General features: G+C 45.1%; 1 long non-coding RNA gene across 1 annotated transcript in view; it reads right to left on the bottom strand.

Annotated features, from left to right (window-relative positions):
* Positions 1–10,334: 10,334 nt before the first annotated feature.
* LOC121834401 overlaps positions 10,335–15,000 on the bottom strand; it is a 6,195-nt gene continuing 1,529 nt past the window's right edge. Inside the window, exon 2 of the long non-coding RNA XR_006077189.1 lies at positions 10,335–10,603. This is a non-coding gene — a long non-coding RNA (uncharacterized LOC121834401). The remainder of the gene's footprint in view (positions 10,604–15,000) is intronic.

Raw genomic sequence — 15,000 nt, 5'->3', positions numbered from 1 at the left:
GACGATGGTTGTTGAAAGTTCTTTTTACATGATGCTTGATGTTTTAACAGTTCTATGGTCGAATTATGGATCTGGACGGCTTGCTGGATGATGGTCGGCGGTAGTTGGTTCTTGATTACAGGCTTCTTGAGGAATAAACAATTTTATGGTCGAATCGGGGTTGCTGTCTGTCTTCAGGTGGGGATCGCGAGGGTGCTGAAAAGAAAGGCCTTCATTAGTCTCCCCCCTCCCCTCCCCTTTTTGTGTTCCTACTCCCTCTTTACCTGTCCTCCCTTTGTCTTTTGACCGGAGGCCCCCATGGTCCCGGCATATGGCCCTGTCCCTCGGCCGTAACTCTGGTCGTCCCCCCCTCGTCACTCTCTCAACAAGGGGAGGGAACTTCCAGAGCACAGGGTCGGGGCTTTGTCCCCCTGGCCCCCACACCTACTAAATCAGAGAGGCCGGTCTCCCGGCCTCTCCGCCCCAGCAGGCTGCCTGGGCTGTGGCTGTGGAGCGGGTCCGGCGGGGGCACCGCTATCATCGACCGAGGCCTTGGGGGCAGTGTATGCGGCAGTCTTATGTTTGGTTGAGCGTATACATTCGTGTTATTTGTAGGTGTCCCCATTATACTAGTTTCTGTAAATGGTTCCCGGGCCGAGACAAGCGGCCCTGCTCTTCCCGAGCTTTGAGCCGCGTCCAGTGGGCCCCTCCCCTCCACCCATCTGCTGAAGGGGCGGGCCAACCTGAACGCCCATCTGCGGGGGCGGCGCTTACGCCTGTACTCGCGCCACGTCTCCATTGCTGTTGTGGTGTAGGCTACTTCGTATCGTATTATATGTTATGTGGGAGTGCCAGAGAGGGCCACAGAAATCCCCGCGCCCCCAGCGCGCACCCGACCCACGTCCCACCGCTGCCTCACGGCCCCCGAGGTGCCCGCTGCTCGCCCCTTGTGGCCAAGGAGCCGCAGCGGGCACTGCATGTCTTAATGACAGCCCCATCCGACCGGAGAAGACAGCAGCAAACCGCGGGCCCAGCCCGCACCCCGAGCGCGGGAACCCCCAGGGCCCCCAACACTACCTGGTCTGTAGGAGTTAATGTATGAAGGTGGCCGCAAACCTCCCCAGATGGCCCTGCTCTTGGCATTGGGTTGCCAATGTGCTGGAGCTCGAGTACCTCCACTCCATGGTGAGGGGCTATTCACCGTTGCCTCACCCCTTCTGCCTGGGCACGTGTTGCGTGTCGGAAGGTGCAGAGCACTTTGCACCTGTGGTGCGGGCGGGGACGCTCACCGATTATTGCACTGTGCCCGCTTTTTCCGACAGGCAATCACTTTTTTGTTATGTTAGCCCTCTTCGTTCTAATGTGCCTAATTTTGCCCCAATGAGATTTAACATTTCTCCAATCAGTTTAAGAATTTTTTTGGTTTTTTAGAATGTTAATTTTATCTTTATCCGTGACAGTGGTCACTTTGCCGGGCAATAATCTGTGCACTTGTTCCGCGAGAGGTGTTAGTAACGGGCATTCATTAAGATAGTGTAGGAAATTAACGCACTGCCTCCCGCAGAAGCAGTTTTGGTCGGGAGACAGTTTCACTCTATAGAGGTAATAAGGCAGCCTGCCATGATTGGTGACGACCTGTGAGACGTAAAAGTTTGCTGGAAAATTGTCTGGTATATCGTATATACTAGGGATCCATGTACTCAATTCGGAGTTTTGCCCCTCCTCTTTCCATCGCTGATCCCATTCTTTAAAGAGTTGAATTTTGATTTCTTTTTTGACATAGTTTTTTCTCATGGGTAACGCTACCGGTTCTCCATGAGTTCGCGCTTTATTTGCTAGTTTATCTGCCAATTCGTTTCCCTCCACCCCAGTGTGGCCTTTCACATGCATTAGATTTATACTATGCATTGTTCGAATTGTTTTAATGGTATTTTTTATGAGTTGAATTATTAAATGGTTATTGTGGGGGTTAGCTAGCATACATGGGTAAATTACTTTCAAAATGTAATTTAATTACAATTACAATTACTTAGCTGCCAAAGTAGTTTAACTACAATTACAATTACTACTACGCGAAAGTAGTTCATTACAATTACAGATTACTTTTTAAAAGTAATGCAATTACTTTACAATTACTTATTTGTGAGAGTTACCCCCACCTTGGGCCATATAACTGTAAACGAGTTATATGGCCGCTGTATAAATGGCACGCATTGTACTTTCTTTTATAAAATTTGTTAAATAGATTATAGAACTTAATATTTTGGAGTAATGAACTCCTGCGTTCTTATATTGTCAAAAAATAAAAAAATAAATGGCGACAAAATTCACAGGTGCGAGGTGAATCTCCTTAGAGCTTATGCAAATGGTATCCAAGTCAAACCAACAAAAATAAACTTAAAAAATAATACAAGGAAACGATTATGCGACACTACTGGTATCATAAAACTCACGTAAAAATGGCTAATAAGAGAAACTTGTAAACAACGTCAAACATTTAAAGAATACGACAACTTACGAAAACATTTCAGCCACGATGATTCGCTGCCTCTCCGTGTCTGTGGACTTGTAACATGCCGGATGTGGGTAACCGGAGCACGCGAACTGTGGTCGCTTCCACAAAACTAGTGTCACAATAGCAACAACTCTATTGCCAGGGATTCTGGGTTAATTCAGTGCACGGTAACACCCAAAAAGCTCCTGAGATAGATAATAAACTTAGGATCGTCATGTAGCTAATCATTAGGATAGCAATGATTGTATCGATGTTATGCGTCTTATAAAGAAGACCGCTTTGAATTTAGCTTGGCAAGAACAACATCGAAAAATTAATGATACACTGTAAACGACTTCATTTTCGCGAATCGCCCACAATTCGCGAAAAATAAGTCCCGCGAGCAATTCCGGTAAAATGTAAACACATTGGAATCTATATTGCGACCCCACCGCGTTACGAAAATTAGAATCCGCGAATTATTCTAAAACTGCGGCCTCTTTGGTGTCTCGATTTCGTGAGTTACTTGAGCGTGTTTCAGTTGGAAGATATAGGCGAGCCATTAATATTTTTCTAACTATTAAGTATTATTGAAAGTGACAAAAAAGTTGCCTACCTGCTAATGTTTGCGGAAATTAGAGCTCGCCTTTCGGTTTGTTGAATTTGTTTTCAGAGACGGTGCGTAGAGTTTGCACCTCACGATTATATTTTTTACATAGCTGCTAATCTGTATAAAGAATTTTTCGTAACAAGGCCCCGGCAGCCTTTCCTTTTCCATTGTAGATAAGACTGTTGCTGGTTCTCAATGCATAGCAGCACTGCGCGCCTAGGAACGGTTCCACAGGCCAGGACGAGAGGACAACTCGTGGAGGGTCACGATAGAGGTGTAAAAACAAAGTGCAAGCCAAGCCCTCTATAAAAAAAACAACCTTCAACGAACAACATATGTAAAAACAAGCTCCCTACAGTCTAAAGCCGCGGTTTGTAAGTTTTGGAATCTCGTCCAATCAGGCTGACAAACGGTTGAAAGGGTTAGGTAGAGCGAACACTAAATAATGAAGATTTATACAAAAAGGTAGACGAGGATTGGGAGAAGGAAGAGCAGTGTAGCAACAACAGTTGGAAGTAAGGCAGGGAGAGTCGTGTTAATGAGACCTGCTGCTTCCTTGCTTCTTCGCCTCGATGTTAGAGTAGCACGGTAGCACGACTTACTGTCAGTGGTACCAAAATACGAGATAGAGAAGGAGGACGTGAAAAAACTCATAAAGAAAAGAGAATAATTTCATGAACAAAAAAGTCCCCAAACTTGACTGAAATATGTAAGCGAATATGCTAGCGGCGAAGACGCGTAAGGAGAACCTCGAACCTCCCCGCCTCGACCGGATGATGTGATCAGAGCCAACCAGCTCGACTTCGACCCGCGATGCCCCCGTGTCGGAATGAGAAATAAGAAAGACCCCTAGAAAACAGGAGCAACAGGAAGCGAACGAGACGAAGAGTCAGATTCAACTACGACGGGAACGAAAACGGACGCGAATGTAGCCCTCATTTATCAAATTATTTCTCAAATTCTTCATTAAATCGTTTTACAGTCTGCAAAATCCTTCATTTCGTTCTATCCCAGCCTCTCTTTCCCGTTTCTCCTTTCCCTCCTTTTGAGCAGGTTGGGATACACTCTCTTCACTGTCGCTTTGGCTGTACTGTCGTCTCCGATAGTACAGCTTTTCCCCCCTGGCCATGGCCAGGGGAGAAAAGCGCCGCCGCCGCAAAATCTCGCTAAAGTAATTGGAATTGTGCATGAAATTTAGCAATTACTGACGCTAGAAAGTAATTAAATTACAATTACAATTCCTTTTAGCCAAAAGTAATTATTATAATTACAAATTACCAAGAAAAGTAATTAAATTACAGTAATTCAATTACTGTAATTTAATTACTACCCAAGTATGTTAGCTAGGGCCTGCAGTGTGGATAAGCTATCCGTGAATAGGTTAAAGGTTGTACTGTTTTTAAAAGTTGATATGTATTCCAGACTTTTCAGAATTGCAATCATTTCGGCATCATATATTGTTGCGTGCTTTTCTAATTTGTACATTGCTTTCTTATTTGATTTTTCCGATTCATCTAGTATTATAAATGCTGCTCCTACCGTCTGGTTACAGACAGATCCATCTGTGAAGATGTTAAGCTGAGCAGTGCTAGGCGCTTTTTTAAAGAATGATACAGCTGTTTTTTCTGTTGGGTGCGTATCCCAGGGATCTAACAGTTTTTGGATTTTTTCCGTCTCCCAGGTCGTCCCAAGTATAGTGTGGTCACTGTTTCTCTGAAACAAGTGAAATGACGCGGCTTCTTTATCGAGTGTTAGTGCTATTGGCATAATGTTTGAGAGAATATTAAGGTTGATATTGCTAACGGTGCGGTATGCTTTAGTTATTTTCAAAAGCGGCGTTCTTTGTACTGACTGTAGCTTTCTGGCCAAGTGCGAATTGTTTGTATTTTTCCACCATACGGGGGCGGCGTACGTAATTGCTCGTTCTATTCCTCTGATATAAATGTCTCTGAATTGTGTCCCCTTGATGCCCCAGTTGACTCCGGAAAACATGCCGAGGGCTTGGGTGCTTTGAGTTATTTTAGATTTTAGATATTCTGCATGTGCCGTGAATGTCAGTTTTGAGTCGAAAACGACCCCGAGGATTGCGACCTCCCAATTTAATGGTTGGTACTCGTTTTTTTATACCGATCTCCAATATCAAGAACTTCGCACTTGGCCGGGTTAAAGCTTAGCCTTTTTTCATCTCCCCATTCTTTAATAAGGTTTAGCGCCCGGTTTGCATTGTCCTCCAGTTCTTTCCGTGATTTTCCCGTCACTATTAGGGTTACGTCGTCAGCAAATGCCTGAATCGTTATATTGTTTTCGAATCTTTGTTGAAGAAGATCCGCAATAACAACATTGAAAAGAAGTGGACTGGGGGGTGAACCTTGCGGACACCCCTTTACTGAGCCGATAGTAATTTTTTCGCTTTTTGTTAAGTAGGACATTTTGCGGTTTGTCAAAAAGTCTCGAACCAAAATGAAGAGATTTCTGGGGCAGTTGTTTTCTCTTAGTTTGTTAATTACTACTGGGGCCCAGAGCGAGTTGAAGGCTCCCTTGATGTCCAGAGACACCAAGATTGCCCCCTTCCCCTCCCTCTTGACGTCCTCCAGCTTAGTTTTAATTTTGTATAACGCGCTTACTGCAGACTTTCTGTGGGTAAAGCCAAATTGGTTTTCATGAAGTAGTTTCTTAGAGTGTAAGAAATGGTACAGCCTATTGTTAATTAATTTTTCTAATACTTTACCAAAGATGTAGTTCAGACAGATCGGTCTATATCCGGAGGGACTGTCAACCCTAACTGTCTTTTTGAGTAGTATTATTTTTCCTTCTTTCCATTCAGCGGGGAAATAACCAAATTCCAGACAGGCGTTGAAAATTTTAAGAAAGAGTTCTTTAAAGTTGTTGTAGATTGTTCTCAGAAAAAAGGTTTTGATATTATCAATTCCTGGTGCAGTTGTTAATTTCAATTTAGCCAAAACAGCATCTACCTCTGCTGAAGTGAATGGTATGTCATTGATTGTATTGATATCTTCGAGTGACATGAGACGCACGTTGGTCTCATGTGCCGAGTCGCTGTTTGGGTCATCTTCCTCGAATAGCGTTGTTAGGATAAAACGTACTGTCTCTGCCAGACTTTTCGTCCCAACTCCATCTGGTAACACGAGAGGACAAAGCACTACCGGGCGTTTAAGTTTGTTAAGTGCTATCTTATATGGGAGGGTAAAAACATTATTGCCGTGGATGACACCGCAGAACTCTTTAAAAGAGCTCTGCTTTGCATCCTTTATGTTGCTTTTATAATCTTTGTGCGCTTCATAATAGGATTTCTTAAAGTGATCTCTATTGTTATTTTTGCAATTTTGATATCTGCGCCGAAGCGCCCGAATTTTTTTACGTTCGATAGAAAGTTGTGGGGTCCACCATTTAACTTCATTTGCTCGATAGGTAACTACCTTGGAATATATTTCCGTAAGTTCTTCAATTTTGTCATAAAATGTTCTAATTACATGCTCTAAATGATTTTTGGATACGAGAGGTCTGCTTGACATGTCCCTAAGCCAGCGGTCTTTTATTAATTTGTCTATAACCTTTATCTCGCCTGTTTTTGTTAGTCTTTTGACTGGGCACCTGTTTCCAAAAGCTGTAATTTTGATGTAGCTGTGGTCGCTGCCTGAAGGAGTGTCCAAAACCTTCCAATCCGAAATGTGTCCTAATGTGTGTCCATTTACAATAGTTAGATCAATCCAACTTTCGCCGTTTGGTGAGGCGAAAGTTGGGGACGAGTTTCTGTCATTGATCCACACTAATTCTAAGCTTATAAATAGGTCTGCTAATTCCTCTCCTCTCTGGTCTAATCTCTGTCCCCCCCAGCTGGGGTTTTTCGCGTTAAAGTCTCCTAATAATATAAGTTTTTCTGATTTGTGCTGTTCTACAACTTCGGTGATTATTTGCAGCCAAGGTGTTATGTCGTCATCAGGTGGTATATAAACGTTTGCTAGCACAAACGTTTGGTTTTCTGTGTTACAGCGGACCACTAGCAGATCTCTCGCTACGGTAATAGGAAATGCATCGCAAAAGTTATCGTGAATTACCATTGCGACTCTGGGTTTTGTTTCGAATGCTATGACATTATCTTTAATGCTGAATCCCACAACCTTGTTTTTAAGATAATAAGGTTCCTGGATGCAGGTGATGCGTTGCTTAATTTCCATAGTATCTATCTTAAGTTGGTCTATAGCTCTTATACAGTGATTTGCATTAAACTGCAGGATATCTACTCTGCTATCCGAGCTGGACATAGTTAGTGTTTTAAGTTAATGTATGGTCAGCTCAAAAGCGGGAAAAGATAACTATTGAATTCGAGCTATGTACCTATGAATGCTTGGTAAAGGGGCTTTTAGTAGGCTAAATATCGTCGAGCCTGCTGCTCCTTCTCAAGCAGGGCCCTGCATGCCCTCGAACCAAACGAGTGTTCGACGTGAAATCTCGTCTTGAACTTCTCGTTGCTCCGAACGCATGCACGGCACCGCTTCTCAATTGCCCTGCAGTTGACCCCGGGGTGGTCGCCGGAACACTCAGTGCAGGCCGAGGACTGGTCTTTGCACACTTTAGCTGTGTGGCCATAAGTGCAACACTTCGTGCAGCGCCGGACGCCAAGGTTCTCATAAACGGGGCAGGACGTCCATCCGAGATACACCCTCCTCTTTTGGAGGAGGATGTCCCTCGTCTGGGGCCCAACCTCCAGAATATGGACCATGGTGCCCGATGCTGCCCGAAATGAGGCCACGACCTTGTTCTGGTCTTCGGTTGGGAGGTCGTTCATTGAGGTTAGGGTCTCAACTAGGTCCGCAGCTTCCACCCCTGGGTCAACCCCCACAATCTTGACCTGTGGGGCCCTTTTTTCTGAGCGCCTAGTTGTAAGCTTCGACGCGGTTACCGCGTTGGCCTTAATGGCCTCCGCGAGGCGGTCAAGCCCGGCCGCGTTATGACCGAGGACAATTGCCCCCCCTCTCACTTGCTTAATTTCGACGCTGCCGAGTCCGAGCTCCAAAGGCTTGAAGGTAGTACGCAGCAGGTGGGAGATCCCTGCGTAGGGCTCCACCCCAGCTGCTGGCTTGGTTGTCGGGTAGATCAACAGGCTCTCCCTGGGGGCTGTGGGTGGTGTTGCTGGCATGGGGGCCACGAGTGGTGCCCCCCCCCCTGCTGCTGGCCGGCGGGGCTCGGGCTCGAAGTCGCCGGGTTCTGCTGGAGAACCTGCGAGAAGGTTCGCTGCAGGGCGGCAACACTCTCCGGCGTGGGAGAGGGGGCTGGGGCCCTCTCCCTCTCTTCCTTGTACGCTTCCATTTTCGCCGCAAGTGTTGTATTTTGATTAATTAACTCTAAGGCAAACCCCAACAGACGGTCGTAGGCCCCGTGCATGTTGGCCACCTGAGTTTTAGTGAGTTTAATGCCAACCGCGGGGATTGCCTCACTCACTTCCCGGTACATATCAACCAGGGTTGCGGCGTTCGGGTTCAGTGTGAATTTCATTTTTTTCGCCTGCGTTTCAATCTTATCTTGGGTTGGAGGCGAATCCCCGTTGCCCTTCTCAGTTACATCCTCCCCCGGGGGGGAGGCATCGCCACTAGTGCTGCCTGGCACCTGAGCGTCTCAGATGACAGACAGGCTTGCCCAAGAAACGCCCAAAAGCAAAAATAGAAAACACAGTACCAAAATCCCCAGCCGCTCCTCGCGACGAAAGAAAACAGTCTTTTGTGCCAAAAATGGCACGGACAAACTCTCAAAGGGACACCCCTAAAAATAATGAAAAATGGCCTAAAATGGGGAAAAAAAACACCAAACGTACTCTCGCGACCGCGCTACTGCAACGAGTACCGACCTTAGCCCTGCACCGCCATTAGTGTTAAGAAAAAAAAAACTACATGGCGTTTTCGGTCGGAAGAAAAAAGGCGGGAAAAGTGCGCTTGAACAAAAAGCCTATAAATCAGCAAAAAACTGAAATACACAGATTGCATCACCTGGAAAGGGTGGTGCTAGGCTTTTAGCTACGAAAGGGACCTAGCTTACCCGTCCAGCTAATCGGAAAAACCCCCCGAAAAGAAATAAAAAGAAGTTAGCCTGCGTAGTTCAGGCTTCCTTTGTTTGGCCCCTGGCCTAGCACCCCCCACCACTTCGAAAATCAAAGTAGTTGTAAAAATAAAAGTTTTGCCTCTACAAAAGAAACAAACACCCGCTCGTGCTCGCGCAAACGCGAGGAACACGGGCGTTAGATTTATATGTACGGGCGAGCGCTCAAACTTTGAGTTTGGACGCAAAATCAAGTGGCAACCATCTTGATTTTTTCCCGCTAGGCCTAGCTCACACAAAAATGCTCAGAAATCAAAGAACATTAACTTTAGAAAAACAAAAACACCTGGAAACTAATCGCTACACCTTTATACACTAATACCTAAAAGAATATACTTTCAGCTAGCCTGGAAATATAAAAATTATACTTAGCTTGGGGAGCTCATTCGATGCAGGTCTTGCCCCCTCGGCGCCTAGGGAAGAAGTCAGTAGATAGGGACAAAATATATAGAGGAGACTTAAAAGAAGAGAAAAATTAAGTCAAGAAAAAAATAAAAATAAAATTGCTCCTCTGCCCGCACCACAAAGGTATAGCGGCATCCTAATATAAAAAATTACTTAAAAAAACCCCACCCCCCCGGGATCTACTGTTTTAGCACAACCACAGCCAAGGGCACCGGCCCAGTCCATCAGCGACGTTTATTGAAAACTAGAAAAAAAACAAAAGAAAAAAAAAAGAAAAAAAAAATTATTTTTTAAATTTTCCCCAGAAGAGAAGCGCGCATGCACCCGCTGTACAGAATGAAAAAATCCTATATATATTGGTTAAATATGATGAAGAGTAAAATAGTGAGCATGCTATCACTTTACAGAAAAATAGTAAAAATGAAATAGTGTTCTTAGACTAAAATGCATAAAAAAAAGTATATATATATATATATGTATATATACATAGACATGTACATACACACAGACATACATACACACAAAACCATACACACCCAATATAAGGCAAAAATATAAAAAAAGGAAAAAGAAATTGCAAACATACATATATAGGGTAAAAACATAAAAATACGTAAAATTTAAGTGAAATATGTGAAAGATATAAAGAAAAATATATACATATCAATGTACACAATAATGAAAGCCTTTTCTAAAAATCCCTCCCCCTTTTACATGCTACTTCCTGGACTAAACAATTACTAAAATGTATCTCCCTCCCCCCCAGTTCTTCTCTGATGACTTCTCTTGAGTGGCGTTTCGGGCTAGTTGACGATGGTTGTTGAAAGTTCTTTTTACATGATGCTTGATGTTTTAACAGTTCTATGGTTGAATTATGGATCTGGACGGCTTGCTGGATGATGGTCGGCGGTAGTTGGTTCTTGATTACAGGCTTCTTGAGGAATAAACAATTTTATGGTCGATTCGGGGTTGCTGTCTGTCTTCGGGTGGGGATCGCGAGGGTGCTGAAAAGAAAGGCCTTCATTAGTCTCCCCCTCCCCTCCCCTTTTTGTGTTCCTACTCCCTCTTTCCCTGTCCTCCCTTTGTCTTTTGACTGCAGGCCCCCATGGTCCCGGCATATGGCCCTGTCCCTCGGCCGTAACTCTGGTCGTCCCCCCCTCGTCACTCTCTCAACAAGGGGAGGGAACTTCCAGAGCACAGGGTCGGGGCTTTGTCCCCCTGGCCCCCACACCTGCTAGATCAGAGAGGCCGGTTTCCCGGCCTCTCCGCCCCAGCAGGCTGCCTGGGCTGTGGCTGTGGAGCGGGTCCGGCGGGGGCACCGCTATCATCGACCGAGGCCTTGGGGGCAGTGTATGCGGCAGTCTTATGTTTGGTTGTGCGTATACATTCGTGTTATTTGTAGGTGTCCCCATTATACTAGTTTATGTAAACGGTTCCCGGGCCGAGACAAGCGGCCCTGCTCTTCCCGAGCTTTGAGCCGCGTCCAGTGGGCCCCTCCCCTCCACCCATCTGCTGAAGGGGCGGGCCCACCTGAACGCCCATCTGCGGGGGCGCCGCTTACGCCTGTACTCGCGCCACGTCGCCATTGCTGTTGTGGTGTATGCTACTTGGTATCGCATTTTATGTTATGTGGGAGTGCCAGAGAAGGCCACAGAAATCCCCGCGCCCCCGGCGCGCACCCGACCCACGTCCCACCGCTGCCTCACGGCCCCCGAGGTGCCCGCTGCTCGCCCCTTGTGGCCAAGGAGCCGCAGCGGGCACTGCATGTCTTAATGACAGCCCCATCTGGCCGGAGAAGACAGCGGCAAACCGCAGGCCCAGCCCGCACCCCGAGCGCGGGAACCCCTAGGGCCCCCAACACTACCTGGTCTGTAGCAGTTAATGTTTGAAGGTGGCCGCGAACCTCCCCAGATGGCCCTGCTCTTGGCATTGGGTTGCCAATGTGCTGGAGCTCGAGTACCTCCACTCCATGGTGAGGGGCTATTCACCGTTGCCTCACCCCTTCCCCGTACCTTACCCATCAGTACGGGGTTTTGGAGGGTAGCGTGGGCGGGGGCACCGCTGCATGGGGGAGTATTCCCGGGTTTCACCTTCCTGTTGTTGTGCAAGTGAGTGTGTCTGTGTGTTTGTGAGTTCCCTTCCCCCATCCCTCCCATCCCTTCCCTCTTCCCTGTGCGCCAGGAAGCGCCTGGGCACGTGTTGCGTGTCGGAAGGTGCAGAGCACTTTGCACCTGTGGTGCGGGCGGGGACGCTCACCGATTATTGCACTGTGCCCGCTTTTTCCGACAGGCAATCACTTTTTTGTTATGTTAGCCCTCTTCGTTCTAATGTGCCTAATTTTGCCCCAATGAGATTTAACATTTCTCCAATTAGTTTAAGAATTTTTCGGTTTTTTAGAATGTTAATTTTATCTTTATCCGTGACAGCGGTCACTTTGCCGGGCAATAAATTGTACACTTGTTCCGCGAGAGGTTTTAGTAACGGGCATTCATTAAGATAGTGTAGGAAGTTAACGCACTGCCTCCCGCAGAAGCAGTTTTGGTCGGGAGACAGTTTCACTATATAGAGGTAATAAGGCAGCCTGCCATGATTGGTGACGACCTGTGAGACGTAAAAGTTTGCTGGAAAATTGTCTGGTATATCGTGTATACTAGGGATCCATGTACTCAATTCGGAGTTTTGCCCCTCCTCTTTCCATCGCTGATCCCATTCTTTAAAGAGTTGAATTTTGATTTCTTTTTTGACATAGTTTTTCCCCATGGGTAACGCTACCGGTTCTCCATGAGTTCGCGCTTTATTTGCTAGTTTATCTGCCAATTCGTTTCCCTCCACCCCAGTATGGCCTTTCACATGCATTAGATTTATACTATGCATTGTTCGCATTGTTTTAATGGTATTTTTTATGAGTTGAATTACTGGATGGTTATTGTGGGGGTTAGCTAGGGCCTGAAGTGTGGATAAGCTATCCGTGAATAGGTTAATGGTTGTACTGTTTTTAAAAGTTGATACGTATTCCAGACTTTTCAGAATTGCAATCATTTCGGCATCATATATTGTTGCGTGCTTTTCTAATTTGTACAATCTTTCTTTGTTGATTTTTCCGATTCATCTAGTAGTATAAATGCTGCTCCTACTGTCTGGTTACAGACAGATCCATCGGTGAAAATGTTAAGTTGAGCAGTGCTAGGCGCTTTTTTAAAGAATGATACAGCTGTTTTTTCTGCTGGGTGCGTATCCCAGGGATCTAACAGTTTTTGGATTTTTTCCGTCTCCCAGGTCGTCCCAAGTATAGTGTGGTCACTGTTTCTCTGAAACAAGTGAAATGACGCGGCTTCTTTGTCGAGTGTTAGTGCTATTGGCATAATGTTTGAGAGAATATTAAGGTTGATATTGCTAACGGTGCGGTATGCTTTAGTTATTTTCAAAAGCGGCGTTCTTTGTACAGACTGTAGCTTCCTGGCCAAGTGCGAATTGTTTGTATTTTTCCACCATACGGGGGCGGCGTACGTAATTGCTCGTTCTATTCCTCTGATATAAATGTCTCTGAATTGTGTCCCCTTGATGCCCCAGTTGACCCCGGAAAACATGCCGAGGGCTTGGGTGCTTTGAGTTATTTTAGATTTTAGATATTCTGCATGTGCCGTGAATGTCAGTTTTGAGTCGAAAACGACCCCGAGGATTTTAATGAATTTATATGAGTGAGGTTGCGTCCTCCCAATTTAATGGTTGGTACTCGTTTTTTATACCGATCTCCAATATCAAGAACTTCGCACTTGGCCGGGTTAAAGCTTAGCCTTTTTTCATCTCCCCATTCTTTAATGAGGTTTAGCGCCCGGTTTGCATTGTCCTCCAGTTCTTTCCGTGATTTTCCCGTCACTATTAGGGTTACGTCGTCAGCAAATGCCTGAATCGTTATATTGTTTTCGAATCTTTGTTGAAGAAGATCCGCAATAACAACATTGAAAAGAAGTGGACTGAGGGGTGAACCTTGCGGACACCCCTTTACTGAGCCGATAGTAATTTTTTCGCTTTTTGTTAAGTAGGACATTTTGCGGTTTGTCAAAAAGTCTCGAACCAAATTGAAGAGATTTCTGGGGCATTTGTTTTCTCTTAGTTTGTTAATTACTACTGGGGCCCAGAGCGAGTGGAAGGCTCCCTTGATGTCCAGAGACACCAAGATTGCCCCCTTCCCCTCCCTCTTGACGTCCTCCAGCTTAGTTTTAATTTTGTATAACGCGCTTACAGCAGACTTTCTGTGGGTAAAGCCAAATTGGTTTTCATGAAGTAGTTTTTTAGAGTGTAAGAAATGGTACAGCCTATTGTTAATTAATTTTTCTAATACTTTACCAAAGATGGAGTTCAGACAGATCGGTCTATATCCGGAGGGACTGTCAACCCTATCTGTCTTTTTGAGTAGTATTATTTTTCCTTCTTTCCATTCATCGGGGAAATAACCAAATTCCAGACACGCGTTGAAAATTTTAAGAAAGAGTTCTTTAAAGTTGTTGTAGATTGTTCTCAGAAAAAAGGTTTTGATATTATCAATTCCTGGTGCAGTTGTTAATTTCAATTTAGCCAAAACAGCATCTACCTCTGCTGAAGTGAATGGCATGTCATTGATTGTATTGATATCTTCGAGTGACATGAGACGCACGTTGGTCTCATGTGCCGAGTCGCAGTTAGGGTCATCTTCCTCGAATAGCGTTGTTAGGATAAAACGTACTGTCTCTGCCAGACTTTTCGTACGAACTCCATCTGGTAACACGAGAGGACAAAGCACTACCGGGCGTTTAAGTTTGTTAAGTGCTATCTTATATGGGAGGGTAAAAACATTATTGCCATGGATGACCCCGCAGAACTCTTTAAAAGAGCTGTGCTTTGCATCCTTTATGTTGCTTTTATAATCTTTGTGCGCTTCATAATAGGATTTCTTAAAGTGATCTCTATTGTTATTTTTGCAATTTTGATATCTGCGCCGAAGCGCCCGAATTTTTTTTCGTTCGATAGAAAGTTGTGGGGTCCACCATTTAACTTCATTTGCTCGATAGTTAACTACCTTGGAATATATTTCCGTAAGTTCTTCAATTTTGTCATAAAATGTTCTAATTACATGCTCTAAATGATTTTTGGAAACGAAAGGTCTGCTTGACATGTCCCTAAGCCAGCGGTCTTTTATTAATTTGTCTATAACCTTTATCTCGCCTGTTTTTGTTAGTCTTTTGACTGGGCACCTGTTTCCAAAAGCTGTAATTTTGATGTAGCTGTGGTCGCTGCCTGAAGTAGTGTCCAAAACCTCCCAATCCGAAATGTGTCCTATGTGTGTCCATTTACAATAGTTAGATCAATCCAACTTTTGCCGTTTGGTGAGGCGAAAGTTGGGGACGAGTTTCTGTCATTGATC

The sequence above is a fragment of the Ixodes scapularis genome, unplaced genomic scaffold (assembly GCF_016920785.2).
Source record: "Ixodes scapularis isolate PalLabHiFi unplaced genomic scaffold, ASM1692078v2 ptg001131l_1___fragment_3__unscaffolded, whole genome shotgun sequence".
Lineage (NCBI taxonomy): Eukaryota > Metazoa > Arthropoda > Arachnida > Ixodida > Ixodidae > Ixodes > Ixodes scapularis.
The sequence above is the reverse complement of the archived record's forward strand: the minus strand, read 5'-3'. Positions and strand labels throughout refer to the sequence as shown.